The sequence below is a fragment of the Hemitrygon akajei genome, unplaced genomic scaffold, assembly GCF_048418815.1.
Source record: "Hemitrygon akajei unplaced genomic scaffold, sHemAka1.3 Scf000051, whole genome shotgun sequence".
NCBI classification, from domain to species: Eukaryota; Metazoa; Chordata; class Chondrichthyes; order Myliobatiformes; family Dasyatidae; genus Hemitrygon; species Hemitrygon akajei.
Window position 1 is genome coordinate 2,583,456 of NW_027331937.1, and position 26,036 is coordinate 2,609,491.

Consider the following 26,036-nt stretch of genomic DNA (forward strand, 5'->3'; position numbering starts at 1 on the left):
CACCCTAATATTCCCCTTTGTCTTGATTCTCCTGCTCAACAGTTTAACTATCAGACACGTCTTAGTGGCCAGCCGAGCCCCGAGGAGACTTCGTGGTTCGCGCGATGGCGAGACGCCCGCCGACCCGGAGATGAAGAACCGCAGGCAATTCCTCCTGTTACTGCTGGTGATGTCGGGGAATTTCATCCTGCTGTGGGCGCTGCTGACGGTGAATTCCATATGGGATAGCCTGTTTGTTTACATTCACGTGATAACCCCAACTTCTCTGCGGAAGCTAGGCTACATGCTGCAACTGCTGAGCTGCTGCACCAACACGGCCCTTTACGCCGTGGTCCAGGCCGGGTTCAGGGTGCAGCTGAAGGAGACGCTCAAATCGCCCTTCAGTCTCATGGGAAAGTTCACTCGTTGTTGTCATTACCGCATGAATTTTCAGTGAGGCTTCTCCCATACCGATCAAATTACCCATTTCGTCTGAGGGGTTAATTGTTTTTTGTAAATCGAAGGGTCGCTGGGACCCTGAAGCTTTGTACCTGCCAGAAGCCGACGATTGGGAACCGACTGGAAGTAAGACGTCTGAGCCGACCTGTGCCGGTAGGCTGATGCATAAGACCGAGCTGAATTGGATAGCACGGATGCCAACTTGTCCTGGACGTAGAGGACAGAGGGTCGTGGTGGAGGGAAACCATTCTACATGTGACAAGTGTTGGCGATGTTCTGGTGTTTAACTTGGATGAAAATGGGATGACTGATAAATATGCTTGCAGCAACACAAAACGTGATGGAGTTGTGGATGTTGAAGGACCTTGGTAAAAGTGAAGACGGTTTGAAAGTGTGGTCATGAAGTAATAACTCATTTTTTAAAAGTAATGCGACAGTTCAGTCTCTGTTATTTGGAAAATAGAGAAATACCGGAGTATCTCGTCGGCAGGTAACTCAATGACTCTGCTGTTTGATGCTCTCTGCAACAATAAAAAAAAAACAGATTCGTATGCCGCCAGAAGGTGGCAGTCGGCAATGCAGAGATTTCAATGTTGTCACACAGAAATCGCATTTTAATCACAACGGAGAAATAACAGTCCACAGGTAATGTTCGGCAGTGAGTTGTTCCGGGGATTCTGATGTGCATAAATGACTCGGATGTATACAAATGATCTGACTAATAATCTTGCCTCGCCACAAAAATACATTTACTTTGAGACAGACACAAATTAACGGAGGATCTTCGGGCGGTAATTTCAAATGAACTCTAAAGAACAAGACCGGTACACAGAGAGTAGTGGGTGCATGTGATGCATTTCATACTGCGGTGGTCGAGGCACAAGTAGGAGTGACCTTGAAGGAAAGCTCAGACAGACATGTGCCTATGACGAAAATTGAAGGACATGGTCATCATGCAGGCAGGGAGAATTAGTTAGCGATTATATTACCAATTTAACTGGTTGAGCACGACTGTAGGACGACAGGACTGTTCTGGTGCTGTAAACTTCCTATGAAGCGAACGAACGACTCACACTTTGGAGACTCTCTTTCTGGATTGGAAAGGACGAGGGGCCGGCTGAGGAGATGATGTGGCAGATTACCTACTGACCTGGGGAATAAGAAAGTAAGTGTTGAGCGCCTTAGGGGCGAGCGGGGTTATGTAACCCTCTGTGCGGTGATGGGTGTGAAAGGGAAGGGAACGGAAGAGGGGGAACGTCAGGAGACTTGATAGTGGATGAATGCAAGTAAGGAGGTCCTCCCAGTGGAGAAGATGGGTAAGCGAACTGGGCAGAAGAGAATAGAGAAGAACCAGAAAAGCGGATGGAATAGGAAAAACTAGTGAACTGGGGCAAATAAGCTGTTGCTGGAGATGTGGAAGCTCATACCCTCAGGTAGGAAACTACCCGGACAGAATATGAGCTGTTCCACAAGAGGTATCCTTCCAGCAGCACCGACTGTACGTCCGGCCCGTTCAAAGGGCTAGTTTTCCCCATGTGTCTCTCCACAGTCTAAAGAGCTATTCGGTACGTAAATTGGTTTTTGTGTATTGTTCCCTTTTTGATTCGGGTGAAATCGCATTCCCTGATTTTGTTGGGGCGGCGCTCTAGCTGGAAATATGATAAATAGTTCAAGAATAAACTCTCAGAATGTGAATGGGAAGATTGAGTCGATTTGCAGAACAGAGGGCAGTTCTAACTATTGCGCAGGACGGTGCCGAAGGACTCGCAGAAACGTTCCCCGAATCTCATTCGCATCTCACCGAAGTGGTGGAGTCCGCACTGTACTGGCAACACCGGGTACAACAGGCGAAACCGGCAGACTGGCAGGTGAAGTGTCACCTCAACAGAAAGGCCGGTTTGGGACCGGGAACATCGGTGCTGGAGACTCTGTGCGGGCCGGCACAGCACTGGTCCCGCTTGCAGGGTTAGCCGCCAGGAGGGGGATCAATGAGGAGTCATTTAAAGCTGCCGGAGCGGCATCCGAACCCATAATGTGGTCATGGTTATAAAACCAGGGTATGGGTTCCTGTACCGGCTGCGAGAAGAATATGTTTTTATATAAATTGAATGCAGTCCAGTCCATCACGGGTGAAATCCTCCTGATTTTTGACTCCATCTACAAGGAAGGCATTAGCAGCAAAGCAACAGAACCATAGAACCACAGAACATTGCAGCACAGAAACAAGCCTGTTGGCCCTTCGTGGCTGTGCCGACCCATTTTTCTGCCTAGTCCCACTGAACTGCACCCGGACCATATACCTTCATAGACCTCTGAAATATACACCTGTCCAAGTTTTTCATAAATGTTAAACGAAAGCCCGCATTTACCGCTTCATCCTGCAGATCATTCCACAGTCCCACCACTCTCTGTGTGAAGAACCCCCCCAAACCCCTAATGTTTTTTAAACCTTCCCCCCTGCACCTTTATCCCATGCCGTCTGTTTTATTATCTCCCCTAGCCTCAATAGAAAAAGCCTGTTTGCATTCACTCTATCAGTACCCATCATAACTTTATACATACCTCTATCAAATCTCCCCACATTCATCTGCGCTCCAGGGAATAAAGTCTTAGTCTATTCAACCTTTCTCTGTAACTCTGTTGCTCATGTCCCGACTACATCCTTATAAACCTTCTCTGCACTCTGCCAACCTTATTAATATCCGTCCTGTAATTCGGTGACCACAACTTCACGCAATACTTCCAATCCGGCCTCACCAATGCCTTATACAACCTCACCGTAACATTCCAACTCGTATACTCAGTATTTTGATTTCTAATGGCCAATGTACCAAAAGCTCTCTTTGCTACCCTATCTACCTTTGACCCCACCTTTAGGGAATTTTGTTTCTGAATTCCCAAATCCCTCTGTTCTAATGCACACCTCAATGCCCTGGCATTTGCCTTGTATGTTCTACCTTGGTTTGTCCTTCCAAACTGCAATACCTCACACTTGTCTGTATTAAATTCCATCTGCCATTAATCAGCCCATTTTGCAGCTGATCCAAATCGCTCTGCAAGCTTTGAAAACCTTCCTCACTGACAACCACGCCTCCGATTTTTTAATCATCGGCAAAATTGCTGATTCTATTTACCACATTATCATCCAGATCATTGATGTGGTTACCAAATCACAATAGACTCAGCCTTGACCGCTGTGGCACACCACTGGTCACCGCCATCGACTCAGACAGCCAATCCTCCACTACCACTCTCTGACTTCTCCCATTGAGTCAACTTCTAATCCAATTGAGTACCTCAGCATGTATACATAGCGACTGACTCTTCCGAACAAAACTCCCATGCGGGAGCTTGTCAAAGGCCTTACTGAAGTTCATGGAGAAAACATCCACTCTCTTCCCTACATCCACTTTCCTGGTAACCTCGTCGAAAAATCTAATAGATTTGTTAAATATTACCTACCACGCACGAAGCCGTGTTGACACTCCCTAATAAGTCCCTGCCTATCCAAATTATTTGTAGATACTATCTCTCAGTACTCCTTCCAACAATTTACCTACGACCGACATCAAATTTACAGGCCTATAATTTCCCGGATTACTTTTAGAGTTTTTTAAAAAAATGTAACAACATGAGCTATCCTCCAATCCTCTGGCGACCCACCCGTAGATGCCGTCATTTTAAGTATACCTAATGCCCCTGAAATGTCACCATTAATCTCTTTCATGTCCGAGGGAATACCCTGTCAGGTCTTAGGGATTTAGGGATTCTCATTTGCTTCAAGATAGCAAACAGCTCCTCCTCTTCAATCTGTATAGGTTCCACGAACTCAATACTTGTTTGCCTTGTTTCTATTGACTCCATGCCAGTTTACTTTGTAATTACAGACGCAAAGTAAACATTTAAGATCTCTCCCTTTTCTTTTCTTTTGATGCATACCCGACCACTCTGAACTTCAAGATGAACAATTTAATCCCTTACTATCCTTTCGCTCTTTATGACTGTCAAATCAAAGTCATGTCTTCTTTTAGCCCTCCTGATTTCTTTCTTGTATTTTCTTGCACTTTTTATACTCCTCAAGTACCTAATTTTCTCACTGTTACCTATACATGTCATAAATCTCTCTCTTATTCTTTACCATATTTCCAATATCTCCAGAGAGCCAATTATACTTATCCTTATTCACTTTGCCTTTAATCCCGGCAGGAACATACAAACTTTGTAATCTCAAATTTTCTCTTTTGAAATCCTCCCAACTACCAACGACTTCCTTGCCAGAGAACAACATGTCCCCATCCACTCTTTTAGATCCTATCTCATTTCGTTAAATTGGGCATTTTTCCAGTTGAGAACCTCAACCCGATTACCAGATCTATCTTTATCCATGATCAAGTTGAAACTAATGGTATTATGATCACTGGAACCAAAGTGTTCCCCTGCACATGCATCCATCGCCTGTCCTATCTAGTTTCAAATAGGAGATCTAATACTGCATCCTCTGTAGTCGGAGTCCCAATCAATACGTGGAAATTTAAAAATCCCCTACAATCACAACTTTATGTTCCCTGCAGTTGTCTGCTATATCTCTGCAGATTTGCTCCTCCGATTCTCACGAACTATTGGGTGGTCTACAATACAATCCCGTTAATCCGGTGATATCATTCCTGTTTCTGAGATCCACCCATATGGCCTCGATAGACAAACCATCTAATCTCTCTTCCCTGAGCACTGCTGTATCGTTTTCCCTGACTAGCAATGCCACCACCCCCTAACCAACCCTTCATCCTTCTGTCGCTATCACGGCTAAAACATCGGAACCCTGGAACATTAATCTGCCAGTCCTGCCCCTCCTGTCGCCAAATTTCACTGATGCCTCCAATGTCATAATTCCACGTGTCAATCCATGCCCTCAGCTCATCAGCTTTCCCCACAATACTTCTCGCATTGTAATAGACACACCACAGAAGGTAATTACCACCACACACACACACCCTTTCTGTTTTTGACTTTACATGAAAATTTAACCTCAATTATTTTCACCCCCGCTCCACTATCTACTCTGATACTCTGATTCCCATCCCCCTGCAAATCTAGTTTACCCCCCCCATAGTACTAACAAACCTCCCTGAAAGGATATTGGTCCCCCAGTATTTCAGTTGTGACCCGTCTCTTTTGTAAAGGTTGCACTTGCCACAGAAGAGGTAAAAATGATCCTGAAATCTGAAACCTTACACCCTACACCAGTTCCTCAGCCACGTGTCCATCCTCCAGAGCATCCTATTCTTACCCACTTTGGCACGTGGCAAAGGTAGAAATCCTGAGATTACCACCCTCGAGGCCCTGTTTGTTTTTAGAAATTCCTACCAATCTCTCTTTCCTCACTCTTCAGGTCCTCCTCACTCTCGCTTCCTACGTCATTGGTTCCGATGTGTACCGTGACATCTAGCTGCTCACCCTCCCATTTCAGAATGCTGTAACGTGATCACAGATATCCCTGACCCTGGCACCCGGCAGGCAACAAACCATCCGGGAGTCTCTCTCGCGAACACAGAACATCCTGTCTCTACCTCTAGCTATCGTGTCCCTATCCCTACCGATCTCCTCTTCTTCCCCACTCCCTTTTGCACTACAGAACCAGACAGGCAGCTATTGATCCGAGCTGCGCAGCTTGTTCCCGATGTATCCCAACAGTATCCAAATCGGTATACTTGCTGTTGAGCGGAACGGCCACAAGGGGACGTCGCTCTGTCTGCCTTCCCCTTTCCTCGCCTGACGGTAAGCCTGTGCGCTGTGCGCTGCTCCTTTGGCGTAGCTACCTCCCTGTAGCTACTATCTATAAACTTCTCATTCTGCCGAATGATCCGGAGGTCATCCAGTTCCTGCTCCAGTTCCCTAACGCGGTTTGTTAGGCGTTGCAGCCGAATACAGATCTTGCAGGTATCGTTGTCAGGGTCACAGTAGGTCTCCCTGATTTCCCACATCCTGCAAGAGGAGCATTCCAACAAACTACCTGACATTGTTTATACTCTAAACAAACAAATCAAAACTTTCCGGAACTTAACTTTGCCTCTGCCTGTTCACACCAAAGCTTGTTGTGCCAAAGCCGTCCTACTCTGACTCAGTCCACTCCGACTATTGTCAATAATAATTTTTTCGACTTTGCGAATATGAGAGTGAGGTTGTTGTTGTGCATCTATTCAGTCAGATTTTCACTCTCCCTCCGGTTTGCCGATTCGAAACCACTTGTGATTGAGAATAACATCAGCAAGTTTGCTGATGATACTAAGCTGGGTGGCAGTGTGACATGTGATGAGGATGTTAGGAGTATTCAGGGTGACTTGGATAGGCTGAGTGAGTGGGCAGATACTTGGCAGATGACGTTTAATGTGAATAAGTATGAGGTTATCCACATTGGGAGTAAGAACAGGAAGGCAGATTATTATCTGAACGGTGTAAAGTTAGATAAGGGAGAAATACATAGAGATCTAGGAGTCCTTGTTCGTCAGCCACTGAAGGTGAATGAGCAAGTGCAGCAGGCAGTGAATAAGGCTAATGGAATGGTGGCCGTTGTTACAAAGGGATTTGAGGACAAGAGCAAGGAAATTCTCTTACATTTGTACAGGGCCCTGGTGAGACAACACCTGGAGTGTTGTGTACAGTTTTGGTCTCCAGGGTAAAGGAAGGACATCCTGGCTGTAGAGGAAGTGCAGCGTACATTCACAAGGATAATTCCTGGGATGTCAGGACTGTCTTACGCAGAGAGGTTAGAGAGACTGGGCTTGTAAACGCTGGAATTAAGGAGATTGAGAGAGGATCTCATTACAACATATACGATTATTAAGTGATTGGACAAGATAGAGGCAGGAAATATGTTCCAGATGCTGGGAGAGCCCAGTACCAGAGGGCATGGTTTGAGAATAAGGGGTAGGCCATTTAGGACCGAGTTAAGGAAAAACTTCTTCTCCCAGAGAGCTGTGGGGGTCTGGAATGCACTGCCTCGGAAGGCCGTGGAGGCCAATTCTCTGGATGCTATCAAGAAGGTGCTAGATAGGTATCTTATGGACAGGGGAATGAAGGAATATGGGGACAAGGCAGGAACCGGGTATTGATAGTTGATGAACAGCCATGATCTCAGAATGGTGGTGCAGGCTCGAAGGACCGAATGGTCTACTTCTGCACCTATTGTCTATTGTCTATTAGGCTCACAGCAGATTCAATAACCCATTCGGTTCTATTTGTGACGTTGCTGTGAGGAACCGGCCAGGTAAATCTCAGATATTGTATCTGATACTTTTAAACATTTCATGGCCATTCCAGCAGATTGTCGTAGGCTGTGACAATGTTCAGAGCAATCCACCATTTCATCATGACTGATCCAATTTTCCATTAATCTCTCCGGTTCTGCTTTCTCCCCGTATCTCTTCATGCCCTGACCAATCAGGAACCTATCAAAGTCTGCCTTGAATTTACATAATGGTCTTGACAGTTGCCTGTGGCGATTTGATGAATTTACTCAAGGGATAAAGGGGAAATATGTAAACCCTCGCAAGTTCGGGGCGAACGAGACACGAGGAGTGAAAAGAAGCCAGAAAAGAACTAAAGGATGAGAAACACGAGGAAATTGCAGATGCTGCAATTCCAAGGCAAAACACAGGAAATGCTGGAGGAACTCAGAAGGACAGGCTGTCCCTATTAAAATGAATAAACAGCAGAAATTTTCGCTGGAGACACATCTGCAGGAAATTAGGAAATCCGGGAGGATCAATGAAAAGTAATTGGCAATCAGGACTTCTTCCTCGGCACATGTCTGTCTCAGTATCTCTTCAAAGTCACTGGCCCCAGTGTCTCTACCAGCACATCAGAAAGTGAACCAGAGATCTTGCTCGTTAGAATTCATTTGAAATTTTTGCCCGAGGATCCTCCGTCACTTTGTGTATGTCTCAAAGTAAATTTTGTTATTTGTGTCGTCTGCAAGATTATTAGTCAAGTAAGCGGCATGCATCCGAGTCAGTGAAGTATATCACAAAAAGAACTCACTGTCGAACATTAACTAAAGATGCGCGTCCGCGTTTCGTAGAGGATCCGTACCAATCAGTATCTCAGGAGAAATACTCCAGTGCAAGATGTTCTTCAAGACGGAGCAGTGGGAAAAATCTCTGATGTATCCAGACCAATTGAAGGTATTTATGCTGGAGCCTTACTTCTGAGAGCATCTCACATTTCGTCCCGAACTCAATAAATACATCGACATGCTTTGCTTTCCCTCAGCAATCCCCATCCCACCTACCCACTGTACTCAACCCAATTAGACAGATTGGACCATTGCTGCACACAGTGTCTAAGAATTTCTTTTATTTACCATAAGGCAGTGCGATGACAGTTGCTGCTTGAACTGGACGAACGGCGATTGGGCGACACACAAAAAATGCTGGTGGAGCACAGCAGGCCAGGCAGCATCTATAAGGAGAAGCACTGTCACTGCCACTGGGCGAGTGGTTTGGAGAGTGCAAGTTACGGAATTATTCTCAAGGTGACTGACGGATTGCAAAGAACCCTGGATAAAGAGGATCAGATGCACGGTAACCAGTCTTCCCGAACAGTTCAAAATCTGGGGCTCTTGGAACCAAAAACTCTCGCCTGAGGAAACAGATGGAGCGACAACGGGCGATTCTGAGCAGACATTCGAGCCACACAGAATACCGGCAGGGCACAACGGTCGTATTGCGATTGTGATGTTAAAGCTTCGCATGCAGATAATGGTAGAATCACCCACTTGGTGGAACTAATGAGACAATAAATAGAGCTCGTAACGAAAGCCAACTGGAAGGAGCACAGTGGAGGCAGCTTCGGAACACGTCCCCAATTGTGTATCGTGGGGAGGGCGTTAGCTAATCGGGGTTGTCCACAGCCTCAGTGCATCTGCACATACAACTGACGAAATGGGATTTGTTGCCGCGGAATGGAAAAGCGTCACCGATGTTTAATGGGGTCCAGACAACGCCGAGTGAACTTTGCAATGAGACTGAAGGGAGATTTCACCGTCTCCTTCAGCTGTACCCTGAACCTGGCCTGGACCACGGCGTAAAGGGCCGTGTTGGTGCAGCAGCTCAGCGGTTGCAGCATGTAGCCCAGCTCCCGCAGTGAAGATGGGGGTTTCAAGTTAATGTAAAATAGCAACATATCCCACAGGGAATACACCGTCAGCAGCGCCCACAGCAGGATGAAATTCCCCGACATCACCAGCAGTAACAGGAGGGATTGCCTGCGGTTATTCATCTCCGGGTCGGCGGGCTTCTCGCCATCGCGCGAACCACGGAGTCTCCTCCGGGCTCGGCTGGCCACTAAGACGTGTCTGATGGTTAAACTGTTGAGCAGCAGAATGAGGACAAAGGGGAATATTGGTGTGAGTAAGAAATGAAACACAATAAATGTTGTCTCTAGAGATAGTGGAAAACGATAAGAACTGAAACAGAGCAAGGACGAAACTAGCATCGAATATGTCCCATGGAGCAAAAAGTACCAGAAAATGTTCTTTACGCAGCTCAGCAGAGTCACTGTCCCCAGAACCAGAGCCGCCGCTCTCCCGGTGCAGTATTTTCGTTTCAGCTTCGGAGAACAAATAGAGACAAATCGATCAAAGGTGAAAGTGACGGTGAACCAGACAGAACAGTCCGTGGCGACGTAAAACACGACAGCGTGGATATTACACACGGGAACACGAAACGACCAGACGAAAAGCTCAGTCAGCATGTAACTCATCAGAATCTTGCTCAATACCAGATCGAAGACAACGACCAGCTGATCCGCTGCTACCATGGCAACCAAGTACCTCGTGACGCCTTTGGAGAGACCGCACTTTCCCCGCGACAGGATGGCGATTGTCACCACGTTAACTGTGCGGAGGGAAGTAAAGACCATTAACACACCTTTGGATGGAAACATTCTCAAATTGCAATTCTTTTCATCGTTAGCTCTTTGGAACAGAGATGGGGAGCAATTCCGAAAGAATGAGGCTGGTGAATGTGTGGAATTCATCGCCACAGACGGCTACGGTGGCCAGTTCATTGGGACGATTTGTAGCGGGGATTGATCGGCTCTTGATTCGTTGGGGCTTCAATGGATACGGGGAGAAGGCGCCAGAATGTGTTTGGGACGGATGATAAGTCAGCTTTGATGGAATGGCGGAGAAGGCTGGGTGATCAAATGGCCGAATTCAGCTCCCAAGTCTTATGCGCTAAGCAGTGATATCAACTAAAGCCTGGAATGTGTTCAGATCATTCGTGCCAGATGGAGTTGCAAACGGAGATTATTAAGAGAATAATGAACTGATTAATGTACTAAGAATCACGGCGACGGAAATTCAACTCCTCTCCACTACAAGCATGAGAGAATAATAGCAATAGGAGCAGGAATAGTCCATCTGTTCGGTCTGGCATGCCACGACAGTGAAGATGATCATGGCTGATCTGTCCACGGACTCATCGCCGCATACCATCCTTTTCCTGAGAGCCCTTAAATATTCTACTATGCCATCAACAATGCCAACTTATCTTAAATATATTTAACGAGCTAACCTCCATTGCGTCATTGTGCAGAGAAGTCCACGGATTCACCTGTTTCTGGGAGAAAAACAGTGCCTCCTCATCTCCGTCCCGAATTTATAACCCAGAATCTTCAGGCTATTTCCCTGAATTATTCTCTTACCTCCCAGTGAAACAACTTTCCTACTTCTATTTTATCTATCCCTTTATTAATTTTAAATGTTTCTGTAAGATTTTCTCTCACACTTCTGAATTCCAACGAGTACGAGCCCAGGCGAGTCAATTTCTCCTCATCGTCGAACCACCTCATCTGTGCAATCAACTGGTGAACCGCCTACAAATCCAGTTGATCCTTCCTCAAGTAGGAGACCAGAATTACACTGTACTCCAGACACCGCCTGACCAATACCTTCTGCAGTCCGCTTGCTCTTAATCTCAATTCCACTGGCAACGCAGACCAAAGTCCCATTTGCCTTCCTTATACCCTGCGGCACCTGCAAACGAACATTTTGTGTTTCAAGCACAAGCACTCCCAAAGTCCCTCCGCTGAGCAGAATACGGCAATCGGTGACCACTTAAATAATACTCTGTTCCTCCATTTGTCCTTCCCAATTGGGTGACTACGCATTCACCAACTTTGTACTCTATCGGCCAGATGCTAGTGAATTCGCTTAACCCTTAACCATATCCCTCTGCAGGCTCACAGTTTCCTTAGCATTCTTTATAACGGCATAAATCATGGCAGTGATGATGCCCATGTGACCTCATGCTCTTCAACAGCTGAGAGGCTGGAGCGATTTATCTATCTATCTATCTATCTATCTATCTATCTATCTATCTATCTATCTATCTATCTATCTATCTATCTATCTATCTATCTATCTATCTATCTATATATCTATTTTTAAATTAATTCAACGATGCTGCCCACACATACAAACTTCTACAAAGCCAATTAATCCTGCCCTGACCCAAATGGACACATCACTATGAGATTCAGAACGATCAGACGTTCTGGTCACCTCAGTACAGGAAGGGCGTGTAAGTTTCACAGCGGGTGCATAGGAAATGTATCAGAATGCAGACTGGATTGGAGAGCATTCATTGTGACGAGAGTTTGTGTGTGCTCAAATTTGCTTCTCTTGGAATGAAGTTGCATGAGAGGACACATGGTGGGAGTATTTGACAGGAGAAGAGGCAGAGATAATATTTACCTGACAGGGAATTAATCGGGACACCGAGAGTACCAACACTGGAAAGAGAAATTCCGCAATGCATCGAAGCATAGAAAACCGGCAGCACAGCACTGGCCATTCGGCACGAATGCTGTACCGAAAATGTCCTTCCCTTAGAAATTACCCAGGGTTACGAATAGCCCTCTGATTTTCTAAGTTCCATGTATCAACGCAGGAGACTCTTCAAAGACCCTATCGTATCCGCCTCCCCCACTGTTGCCGGCAGCCCATTCCACGCACTCACCACTCTGCGTAAAATACTTACCCAGAGTCCCAGATAGCTGCAACATTACCGCTCGGTTCTTAAACTCAGTCCCACAATTGATGATGGCCAATACACCGTATGACATTCTTAACCACAGAGTCAACCTGCGCAGAAGCTTGCAATGTCTCAACCACTCGGACCACAAGATCACTCTCAAACTTCACGCAGCCAGGCGTCTGTCCATTGAGACAATATTCTGCCATCATATTTGACCAACCAAATTGAACAACGTCACACTTGTCTGGGTTGAACTCCATCTGCCACTTTTCAGCGCAGTTTCGCATCCTATCAATGTCACTCTGTAACCTCTGACAACCCTCCACACGATCCACAACACCCCGAACATTTGTGACATCCGTAAATTTACTAATCCATCCCTCCACTTATTCATCAAGGTCAATAATGAAAATCACAAAGAGCAGTGGTCCCACAACAGATCCCTGAGGCAGCGACATTCATGCAGAATATGACCCGTTTGCAACCACACTTTGCATTGTTACGAATGCAGCAGCAATGAATATGTAACTGAGCCAAGGTTTAAAACAAATCCCGAGATTTATTAACCACTGTTCGAACTTAGAAATGTATACAAACGACGAACTTAACCGGACGTTAACAGTTAGGGGGCTCAAACATTCAAACTTAGAAACTGTTTTTAAAGAGTTCTCATCCAGGCACAGCCTTAAAGTGATAAATTGAAAATTCCATGTGATTTATACAGTCAGTAAGGAGAGACTTCCCCGAAACAAACGATTGCTTCGGAGTATCGACGATCTGCCGATTCCACAGCCGGGAGATGCCTTATTTGCAGAAATCACGAGGAAATAAAATGAAATGGCCTTTTGACAGGCGGGTGGTCACTGCATAAACCTTCCTGACCTTGCAGGGGTTTAACTCGAATATGCATGCCGCAATTCCTGAACGAAGTCAAAGGACTATCACTCCCAAAAACGCTAAACGACATTAACTTTCTCCAATCCTTCGTACTCGGGTAACTCCGGCAATACCTTCACTCTGTGATTCTGGATTTTAAGGGAAAAATAAACGTGCAACAAGCAACACCGGTGGAACCTCACACCACTGACCAGTAGCAACAATGTTGCATCAAAATGAAATGAGAACAGCGTCATAAAACGCGGGTTGGTTTAAATATGGCTTGGAACATGCCATCACGTGACAGAACATCAGCCCACGGTCAAGAGACAGTTACAGCATCCCACTCACAAGACCAGTACATCATCCCACACACTAGACTATTATATCATCCCACTGTCCCATGTTCAAACTGTGGTTATATAACACCATTCTGCAGGCATTTCCTAATTTATAAAGCAATGTCCCCTTGTAGCATTTGCCTTCTTACTTTCTCTGCAAGCTTTGCATGGTTTACCTTATCAAATACACTCAGCCGAAGATTGGGAAAGCAATATCGGTTTGAGTGAGGAGCTATGCAATTAACGCGTCGTTAGAGGACAGGTATGAAAGGGAAGCTGACGCATTTTTAAACGATAATCAAGAGGAACAGACGAGATACTAACCAGGAACAGCTACAATGGCGAGTAGAGGATAGTAAATCAGTTGGATGGTCCAAAGAGCATACGTGATTCGAGAATTCAACGACAGCCTCTCATAATTTTCAACAAGATATTGAGAAAACCAGAAATTATTCTTCGCCATTCCCGCAGCATTCCGCGATGCATTTCGCAGATTATGATCCATTGTTGGGATAGTCCAGATTCCCGTTCCCGTTTCAGCCTCTGTCCTCTCTCTATCTGGAGCCCTCTCGTCTCTGATAGCGTAGAGTGGCGGCTCTGACTGTAGCTGTCGTTGTGAGGGAGGCATATTAATAAACTAAACCAGCAGCCACATCTCCACGTTGACGTCGACAATCCCCACGGACTTCATTAAGTTCTAGGGAATATCATGTGAAGTTAACCCTTTAATTGCAGACCTCCGGAGAAGCAATACAAATGGAGGTTGGAAGTGTATCTAGTAATGCCAGCAGTCAGCTGTCCATGGATGCGTGTCAAGTCTGTAAGGGGACACAGCATTGATAAGCTTATTGAAATACATATGCAGGTAGCTGTAGACCAATGATAACGGAGCATGCGTGTTTACGGTATTGAAAGCTCACAGCTGAAAGAAGGGAATGTGGTGTGGGAGTAGGGGGAAGGTGTACAGCACACTCTGGTGATAAGAGACTCATCATTAAGGGGAGCACCAGGAGGGTCTCTGGGCGACAACGTCCAGGATATCTTTTTGAACTAAGTACTCTTATGTGGAAGGCTGAAGAGCAAGACGTCGTGGCCCATGTACGTACCAATGAAAAGAGTTGTACGAGGGACATTCTCTTATTTATATCTGCTCAGATAGGATACCAGAGATACCAGGCACGATAGTTGGATACACCTTTGCAGGATGAGGGAAGTGATGGAGACCTCCAGTTTCCCTGACCACAACAGCTATATAGGACCCTGGTCAGACCACACTTGCAGTACTGTGCTCAGTTCTGGTTGCCTCACTGCAGGGAGGATGTGGAAGTGATAGAAATGGGGCAAAGGATCCTTACAAGGATGTCGCTTGGATTGTGGAGCATGGCTTATGAAAATAGGCTAAGTGAACTCGGCCTATACTCCTCAGAGCGACAGAGGATGAGAGGAGACATGATAGCGGCGTGCACGATGATGGGAAGCATTGATCATGTGCATAGCCAGAGGCTTTTTTCCCCAGAGCGGAAATGGTTAGCACGAGAGGGCACAGTATTTAGGTGCTGGGAAGTAGTTACAGAGGGGATGCCAGGAGTAAGTATTTTTTTACGCAGAGTGTGATGAGTGCCTGGACTGGCATGCCGGCGACATTGGTGGAGACTGACCCAATAGGACCATTTAAGAGACTTCTGGAAAGATACAAGGAACATAGAAGAATGGAGGGCTATGTGTAACCCAAGGTAATATCGAAGGGAAGGACATGATTGGCACAGCATTGTGGAAAAATGACTCTGTATGTTTTTATGTGTCCATGCATTGAGGAATATACCTTGCCAGCTTTCGAGTTGGGTCAGGGCAGGATTAATAGTAGTTGCAGAGGTTTGGAGGAGTGGGCCGTATCGCTGAATTAAATAAATAAACAAACAAACACACAACCAAACAAACAGACAAACAAATAAATAGATAGATAGATAGATAGATAGATAGATAGATAGATAGATAGATAGATAGATAGATAGTCTCACCAGTTACAGAGATTGAGGTCACATAGGCATCTTCACTGCCATGATCTTTCGTCGGCACAAACACGGCCGCGGAAACTGCGAGCCTGCAGAGTGTCACAAACAGGTTAGCCGAATGTACTAGCGTCTGCTATGTGGAGTACAACGTTGGAAAATGCGCGGTCATCCACTTGGGAAGGACAAATGGAGAAAGAAGCGATAAACGACTGCAGTATGCTGCTGTGCATAGGGACTTTGTTTGAATCACAAAAAGATTGGTTTGCAGGTGCAGCAGGCTATCGAGAAGGCAAATAGCATGTTCAGCTTTGTTACCAGAAGGATTGAATTTTCGAGCAGGGAGGTAATGCTGCAATTGTACAAGGTGCTGGTGGGGCGACGTCTGGGGTACTAATCATAGAAAACATACAGCACAATACAGGCCCTTCGGCCCACAAAGTTGTGCCGAAAATGTTCCCACCTTATAAAGTACAAGGCTTACCCATAGCCGTGTACTTTTCTGAGATGCATTTACCTATCCAAAAGTCTCTTAAAGGACCCTAACGTATCCACATCCCCACCGTTGCTGGCAGCCCATTCCATGCACTCACCATTCTCTGTGTAAAAATAATTACCCCGGACATCGCCTCTGTACCTACTCCCCAGCACCTTAACCTCATGTCCTCTTGTGGCAGAAATTTCAGCCCTGGAAAAAACAGCCTGTGACTAACCACGCGATCATGCCTCTCATTTTCTTCTACACCTCTATCAGTACTGTGCAAGTCTGGTCTCCAGACTTGAGAAAAGATAAACTGGCTTTGTGTGAAGTTCACTGGTTGATTCTAGAGATGAGGTGGTGCGACTGTAACGAGAAATTCAGTTCCCTTGGACTGTACTCGCTAGAATTCAGAAGGGTGAGAATAGAAACATATAAAATTATGAAAGGAATAGATAAGATAGAGAAGGAAAATTGTTTCCACTGGTAGGTGAGACGAGAACCACGTGACAAAGCCTGAAGATTCTGGGGAGTAAATTTAGGACGGTGATGAGAGGGAACTGCTTCTACCAGCGGGTTGGGAATCTCTGGAATGCTCTGCTAATTCAAGCAGTGGAAACTACCTCAACTGATATATTTAATACAGCCTGGCATATATTTTTTGCATAGTGGAAGAATTAAGGGCTATGAAGAAAAGGCATTTATGCGGCGATGAGTCCATGGGCAGATCAGCCATGATCATTTTCATTGCCGGAGCATGCCAGAACGAACAGATGGACTATTTCTGCTCCAATTGCTAATATCCTTATGTTCCCTCATTTTTGCAGCTGAGGGGAGTTGAATTTCTGTCAACGTGAGACTTGATTAATTAATCTGTTCCTTAGTCTCTTAAAACTTCCCCTTTGCAACTCCTTCTGGTGCCAAAGATCAGAATACATTCCAGTCATCGATTGATATCACTGCTCAGCCCATAAGGCTCGGGAGCTGAATTCGGCCATTCGAGCACCCAGCCTTCTCCGCCATTCCGTCAGCTCTGATAGCTCAACCACATTCTGGCGCCCACTCCCCGTATCCATTGATGTCACGACGAATCAAGAGCCTATCACCCATCGCTGCAAAATGTGCCAATGAACGGGCCCCCCAAATCTGTCTGTGGCGATAAATACCACACATTCACCAGCCTCTGTGTAAAGAATTTTCAACCCATCACTGTTCCAAAGGATGCCTTTCCTTTGTAAAACCTCGTTTTCAGGTGCAGAAGCTACCTCTCCACGCCCACGATAACTCGGCTTTTGAATATTCGATAGGTTTCAATTAGAGTCCCTTCATTCCCCTGAACATCAGCAGGTACTTAATAATCACTACTGACATAAAACTGCCTACCGATATTCTCCTTGGCAGATACACAAATTCCATGTCCATCTCTGCTGTCGGAAGAGAATAGTTTCAGAGAATGCTTCCTTCCAAATGTCTGTTAACAGCCTTTATCTCCCTTCGAGCAGTGAATGTAGTGACAATTATCATCCTGTCGCAGGGAAAGTGCGGTCTCTCCAAAGGCGTAACAAGGTACCTGGTTGCCATGGTAGCAGCTGATCAGCTGGTCGTTCTTTTCGATCTGGTATTGAGCAAGATTCCGGGGACCTACATCCCAATTGAGGTTTTACTCTGGTCGCGTCGTGTTCCTGTGTGTAATATCCACGCCGTCGTATTTTACGCTGCCACGGACTGTTCTGTCCGGTACACGGTTACTTTCACCTTTGATCGATTTGTCGCCATTTATTTTCAGAAGATGAAACGGAAATATTGCACCGCGAGAGCGGCGGCTCTGGTTCTGGGGACAGTGACTGTGCTGAGCTGCGTAAAGAACATTTTCTGGTACTTTTTGCTCGATGGGTCATATTCGATTGTAACTTTCTCCGTGTTCTGTGTGCGTTCTTTTCGTTTTTCCCTATCTCAGGAGGCAGCAATTCTAGTGATTCATTCTCTCCTCACCCCAATATTCCCCTTTGTCTTGATTCTCCTGTTAAACAGTTTAACCATCAGGCACGTCGTAGTGGCCAGCCGAGCCCGGAGGAGACTCCGTGGCTCTCACGATGGAGAGACGCCTGCCGATCCGGAGATGAAGAACCGCAAGCAATCCCTTTTGTTACTGCTGGTGATGTCGGGGAATTTCATCCTACTGTGGACGATGCTGACCGTGTATTCTGTTTGGGATAGCGTGTATTTTTACATCCACGTGATACCCCCTGAATCTCTACGGGAACTGGGCTACATGCTGCAACTGCTGAGCTGCTGCACCAACACGGCCCTTTACGCCGTGATACAGGCCAGGTTCAGGGTTCAGCTGAAGGAGACCGTGAAATCGCCCTTAAGTCTCATGGGAAAGTTGACTCGCTATTGTCAGTACCGCATGAATTTTCAGTGAGGCTTCTCCCATACCGATCAAATTACCCATTTCGTCTGAGGGGTTAATTGGCTATTGTAAATTTTGGGGTCGCTGGGACCGTGAAGCTTTGTAACAGCCAAGGGCCAACGGCTGGGAACCGACTGGAAGTAAGACGGTTGAGGCGACCTGTGCCGGTAGGCTGATGTATAAGACCGAGCTGTATTCGATAGCACGGATACAAATTTGTTCTGGACTTAGAGGACAGAGAGTCGTGGTGGAGGGCAGCCATTCTACATGTGACAAGTGTTGGAAATGTTCTGGCGTTTAACTTGGATGAAAATGGAATGACTCATAAATATGCTTGCAGCAACACAAAACGTGATGGAGTTGTGGATGCTGAAGGAGGTTGGTCAAAGTGCAGTCGGGTTGAAAGATAGAGAGATAGATAGATAGATAGATAGATAGATAGATAGATAGATAGATAGATAGATAGATAGATAGATAGATAGATAGATAGATAGATAGATAGATAGATAGATAGATAGATTAGATAGAAAGATACTTTATTCATCCCCATCGGGAAATTCAACTTTTTTCCAATGTCCCATACACTTGTTGTAGCAAAACTAATTACATACAATACTTAACTCAGTAAAAAATATGATATGCATCTAAATCACTATCTCAAAAAGCATTAATAACAGCTTTTGAAAAGTTCTTAAATCCTGGCGGTAGAATTTTAAAGCCTAATGGCATTGGGGAGTATTGACCTCTTCATCCTGTCTGAGGAGCATTGCATCGATAGTAACCTGTCGCTGAAACTGCTTCTCTGTCTCTGGATGGTGCTATGTAGAGGATGTTCAGTGATGAAGTAATAACTCTTTTTTTTTAAAGTAATGCGACAGTTCAGTCTCTGTTATTTGGAAACGATAGAGGAATACCGGAATATCTCGTAGACAGGTAACTCAATGACTCTGCTGTTTGATGCTCTCTGCAACAATATATAAAAAAAACAGATTCGTATGCCACCAGAAGGTGGCAGTCGGCAATGCAGAAATTTCAATGTTGTCACACAGGAATCGCATTTTAATCACAACGGAGAAATAACAGTCCACTGGTACTGGTCGGCAGTGAGGTGTTCCGGTGTTTGTGATATGCATAAATGACTCGGATGTATACAAATGATCTGACTTATAATCTTGCATCGGCACAAAAAAAAAATACATTTACTTTGAAACATACAAAAATTGACGGAGGATCTTCTGGCCATTATTTCAAATGAACTCTACAGAGCAAGACCTTTACACAGAGAGCAGTGGGTGCATGGGATGCACTTCATACTGTGGTGGTTGAGGCACAAGGAGGAGTGACCTTGAAGAAAAGCTGAGACAGACATGTGCCTATGACGAAAATAGAAATACATGGCCATCATGCAGGCAGGTAGGATTAGTTAGCGATTATATTACCAATTTAACTGGTTGATCACCACTGTGAGATGAGAGGACTGTTCTGGTGCTGTAAACTTCCAATGAAGCGAACGAACGACTCACACTTTGGAGACTCTCTTTCTGAATTGGAAAGGACGATGGGCCGGCTGAGGAGATGATGTGGCAGATTACATACTGACCTGGGCAATATGAAAGTAAGTGATGAGCGCCTTAGGGGCGAGCAGGGTTATGTAAGACGCTGTGCGGTGATAGGTGTAAGAGGTCAGGAAACGGAGGAGGGGGAATCTCCGGAGACTTGATAGTGGATGAATGCAAGTAAGGAGATTCTCCCAGTGGAGAAGATGGGTAAGTGAACTGGTCAGAAGAGACGAGAGAGGAACCAGAAAAGCGGATGGAATAGGAAAAACTAGTGAACTGGGACAAATAAGCTGTTGCAGGAGATGTGGAAGTTCATACCCTCAGGTAGGAAACTACCCGGACAGAATATGAGCTGTTCCCCTCGAAGTATCAATCCAGCAGCACCGACCGTGGTCAGGCAATTAGCCTAACGATTAGCATCGCAGTTCTTACATCACTTCCGGTCCTCGGTAAGGACACTCTGTACGTCCGGCTCGTTCAAATTGCCAGTTTTCCGCATGTGTCTCTCCGCAGTCTAAAGAGCAATCCGGTACGTAAACTGATTTCTGTGTATTGTTCCCTTTTTGATTAGGGTGAAATCGCATTCTCTGATTTTGTTGGGGCGGCGCTCTAGCTGGAAATATTATAAATAGTTCACGAATAAACTCTCAGAATGTGAATGGGAAGATTGAGTAGATTTGCAGAACTTACCGAAGAGGTGGAGTCCGTAGTGAACTGGCAACACCGGGTACATGAGGCGAAACCGGCAGACTGGCAGGTGAAGTGTCATATCAACAGAAAGGCCGGTTTGGGACCCGGAACGTCGTTGAGGAAGACTCTGTGCGGGCCGGCGCAGCACTGGTCCCGCTTGCAGGGTCAGGCGCCAGGAGAGAGATCAATGCGGAAGCATTTAAAGCTGCCGGAGCGGCATCCGAACCCATAATGTGGTCATGGTTATAAAACAAGTGTATGGGTTCCTGTACCGGCTGCGAGAAAAATATGTTTTTATATAAATTGAATGCAGTCCAGTCCATCACGGGTATAAGCCTCCTCATTATTGACTCCATCTACAAGGAAGGCATTAGCAGCAAAGCAACAGAACCATAGAACCACAGAACATTGCAGCAGAGAAACAAGCCTGTTGGCCCTTCGTGGCTGTGCCGACCCATTTTTCTGCCTAGTCCCACTGAACTGCACCCGGCGCATATCCCTTCATACACCTCTGATATATGCACCTGTCCAAGTGTTTCATAAATGTTAAAAGCCCGCATTTACCGCTTCAACCTGCAGATCATTCCACACTCCACCACTCTCTGTGTGGACCCCCCCCCCCAAAACCCCTAATGTTGATTAAACCTACCACCTGCAACCTTATCCCATGCCGTCTGCTTTTTTTTTATCTCCCATAGCCTCAATAAAAAAAGCCTGTTTGCATTCACACTATCTGTACCCATCATAACTTTCTATTTTCCTCTATCAAATCTCCGCTGATTCATCTGCGCTCCAGGGAATAAAGTCTTAACCTATTCAACCTTTCTCTGTAATTCAGTTGCTCATTTCCCGACTACATCCTTATAAACCTTCTCTGCACTCTTCCAACCTTATTAATATCCTTCTTGTAAGTCGGTGACCAAACTTCACGCAATACTCCAAATTCGGCCTCACCAATGCCTTATACAACCTCACCATAACATTCCAACTCTTATACTCAGTACTTTGACATAAAGGCCAACGTACCAGAAACTCTCATTGCTACCCTATCTACCTTTGACACCACCTTTAGGGAATTTTGTATCTGTATTCCCAAATCCCTCTGTTCTAATGCACACCTCAGTGCCCTGCCATTTATCTTGTATGTTCTACCCTGGTTTGTCCTTCCAAACTGCAATACCTCACACTTGACTGTATTAAGCTTCATCTGCCATTTCTCAGCCCATTTTGCAGCTGAACCAAATCCCTCTGCAAGCTTTGAAAACCTTCCTCACTGACCACCACACCTCCGATTTTTGAATCATCGGCAAATTTGCTGATTCTATTTATCACATTATCATCCAGATCATTGATGGAGATGGCAAATAACAATGGACCCAGCACTGATCACTGTGCAGCCGCTAGTCACAGGCCTCCACGCAGAGAAGCAATCCTCCACGGCCACTCTCTGACTTCTCCCATTGAGTCAACTTCTAATCCAATTGACTACCTCACCATGTATACATAGCGACTGAATCTTCCGAACTAACCTCCCATGCGGGACCTTGTCAAAGGCCTTACTGAAGCCCATGCAGACAACATCCACTGCCTTCCCTTCATCCACTTTCTTGGTAACCTCCTGGAAAAATCTAATAGATTTGTTAAACATTACCTACCACGCACGAAGCCTTGTTGTCACTCCCTAATAAGTCCCTGCCTATCTAACTAATTGTAGATGCTATCTCTTAGTACTCCTTCCAATAATTTACCTACTACCGACGTCAAACTTACCGGCCTATAATTTCCCGGATTACTTTTAGAGTTTAAAAAAATGGAACAACATGAGCTATCCTCCAATCCTCTGGGCCTCACCCGTAGATGCCGACATTTTAAATATATCTAACGCACCTGCAATGTCACCATTAATCTCTTTCATGGTCCGGGGGAATACCCTGTCAGGTCGTAGGGATTTATGTGCTGTCATTTGCTTCAAGATAGCAAACAGCTCCTCCTCTTCAATCTGTATAGGTTCCATGAACTCAATACTTGTTTGCCTTGTTTCCATTGACTCCATGCCAGTTTCCTTAGTAATTACAGACTGAAATTAAACATTTAAGATCTCTACCATTTCTTTTCTTTACATGCATACACGACCACCCTGAACTGCAAGTAGAACAATTTAATCAATTACTATCCATTCGCTATTTATGACTGTCAAATCAACGTCATGTCTTCTTTTAGCCCTCCTGATTTCTTTCTTAAGTATTTTCTTGCACTTTTTATACTCCTCAAGTACCTTAATTTCTCCCCGTTATCTATGCATGTCATAAGTCTGTCTCTTCTTCTTTATTAGATTTCCAATATCCCCAGAGAACCAAGGATCCTTATTCTTATTCACTTTGCCTTTAATCCTGGCAGGAAGATACAAACTGCAATCTCAAAATTTCTCCTTTGAAATCCTCCCAACTACCAACGACATCCTTGCCAGAGAACAACATGTCCCCATCCACTCTTTTTAGATCCTTTCTCATTTATTTAAATTGGGCCTTTTTCCAGTTGAGAACCTCAAAACGATTACCAGATCCATCTTTATCCATGATCAAGTTGAAACTAATCATGATCACTGGAACCAAAGTGTTCCCCAGCACATACATCCATCACCTGTCCTATCTCATTTCAAATAGGAGATCTAATACTGCATCCTCTGTTGTCGGTACCTCTACATATTGATTCAGACAAAAAAAACCGTCTGGAACTTTAAAAGTATGGGAGTCCAAATCAATATGTGGAAATTTAAAATCCCCTACAATCACAACTTAATGTTTCCTGCAGTTGTCTGCTATATCTCTGCAGATTTGCTCCTCCAATTCTCACGAACTATTGGGTGATCTGCAATACAATCCCATTAATGTGATGATATCTTTCCTGTTTCTGAGATCTACCCATATGGCCTCGGTAGACAAACCATCTAAGCTGTCTTGCCTGAGCACTGCTGTAACGTTTTCCCTGACTAGCAATGCCACCACCCCCCAACCAACCCTAATGCTTCTGTCGCTTTCGCGGCTGAAACATCGGAACCCTGGAACATTAATCTGTCAGTCCTGCCCCTCCTGTGGCCAAGTTTCACAGATGCCTCCAATGTCATAATTCCACGTGTCAATCCATGCCCTCAGATCGTCAGCCTTCCCCACAATACTTCTCGCATTGAAATACACACACCTCAGAAGGTAATTACCACCACACACACCCCTTCTATTTGTGACTTTACATGAAATTTTGACCTCATTTATTTTCACCCCCGCTCCACTATCTACTCGGACACTCTGATTCCCTTCCCGCTGCAAATCTAGTTTGGCCCCCTATAGTACTAACAAATCTCCCTGCAAGGATATTGGTTCCACATATTTCAGTTGTAATCCGTCTCTCTTGTAAAGGTTGCACCTGCCCCAGAAGAGGTAAAAATGATCCTGAAATCTGAAACCTTACACCCTACACCAGTTCCTCAGCCACGTGTTCATCCTCCAGGGCATCCTATTCTTACCCACACTGGCACGTGGCACAGGTAGCAATCCTGAGATTACCACCCTCGAGGCCCTACTTTTTAAATTCCTACCAAGCTCTCTTTCCTCACTCTTCAGGTCCTCCTCACTCTTAATTCCCACGTCATTAGTACCGATGTGTACCAGGACATCTAGCTGCTCAACCTCCCATTTCAGAATGCTGTGACGCGATCAATGATATCCCTGACCCTGACACCCGGGATGCAACAAACCATCCAGGAGTCTCTGTCGCGATCACAGAACATCCTGTCTCTACCACTATCTATCGTGTCTCCTATCACTACCGATCTCCTCTTATTCCCCCCTCCCTTCTGCACTGCAGAACCAAACTCAATGCCAGTGATCTGAGCTGTGCAGCTTGTTCCCGATAGGTCATCGCCCCCAACAGTATCCAAATCGGTATACTTGCTGTGAGCGGAATGGCCACAAGGTGACGTCGCTCTGCCTGCCCTTCCCCCTTGCCTCGCCTGACGGTAACCCAATTACATGTGCACTGCTCCTTTGGGGTAGCGACCTCCCTGTAGCTACTATCAGTAAAATTCTCATTCTGCCGAATGATCCGGAGGTCATCCAGTTCCTGTTCCAGTCCCGCAAAGCGGTTTGTCAGGCGTTGCAGCTGTATACACATCTTGCAGGTATCGTTGTCAGGGGCACAGGAGGTCTCCATGACTTTCCACATCCTGAAAGAGGAGCATTCCAACAACCTGCCTAGTATTCTTTATACTCTAAACAAACAAATCATAACTTACCGGAACCTACCCTTGCCTCAGCCTGTTCACGCCGAAGCCTGTTGAGCCAAAGCCGTCCTACTCTGACTCAGTCCACTCCGACTATTGTCAGTAATCATTTCTTCGATTTTGCGAATTTGAGAGTGAGGTTGTTGTTGTGGATCTATTTAGTTAGATTTTCATCTTCCCTCCGTTTTGCCGATTCGAATCCACTTGTGATTTGGCTCGCAGCAGATACAATTACTCATTCGGCTCTATTTGCGACGTCGCTGTGAGGACCCGGACAGGTAAATCCCGGATATTGATTCTGATACTTTTAAACATTCCATGGACATTTCAGCAGATTGTCGTAGACTGTGGCAATGTTCAGAGCAATGCAATTTGTAAAACCACCCTCCACACTCCCTTCAGCATCCACACCTTCCAAAAATAGATCAAATGGATTTGCAGCGGGTCCAGTGGAGGGTCACTACAAGACCACAGGAATTAAAGGGTTAACGAATGAAGATCTGGGCCAGTACTCGCTGGGGCTTAGAAGAAAGAGCGGAGTTGAGGGTTCTCATTGAAATCTATCAAATGTTAAAACGTCCAAGATAGAGTGGATGTGGAGGAGTCTGGGAACAGAGGGCATAACTGCAGAATACACTGGTTCATCCAGAACAGAGATGAGATGAAATTTGAGCAGCTAGTGAGTGGCGAAACTAAAGAATTGACTGTGTCGGACGGCTATGGAGGTCACGTCTTTGGGGATCTTCAATATGGAGTTTTATAAGGAAATTGTGATGTTGGGCGGATAGAATTGAAAGGAGTCTTGATGTAACGACCAGGCAGGCGCGATGGTCGCGAATAGTCTAATTCTGCTGTTTTGTCTCAGCTTCCTCTGCTCTCTGTTCCTCTATGTGTCCACACGATATAGTAGCAGAATTA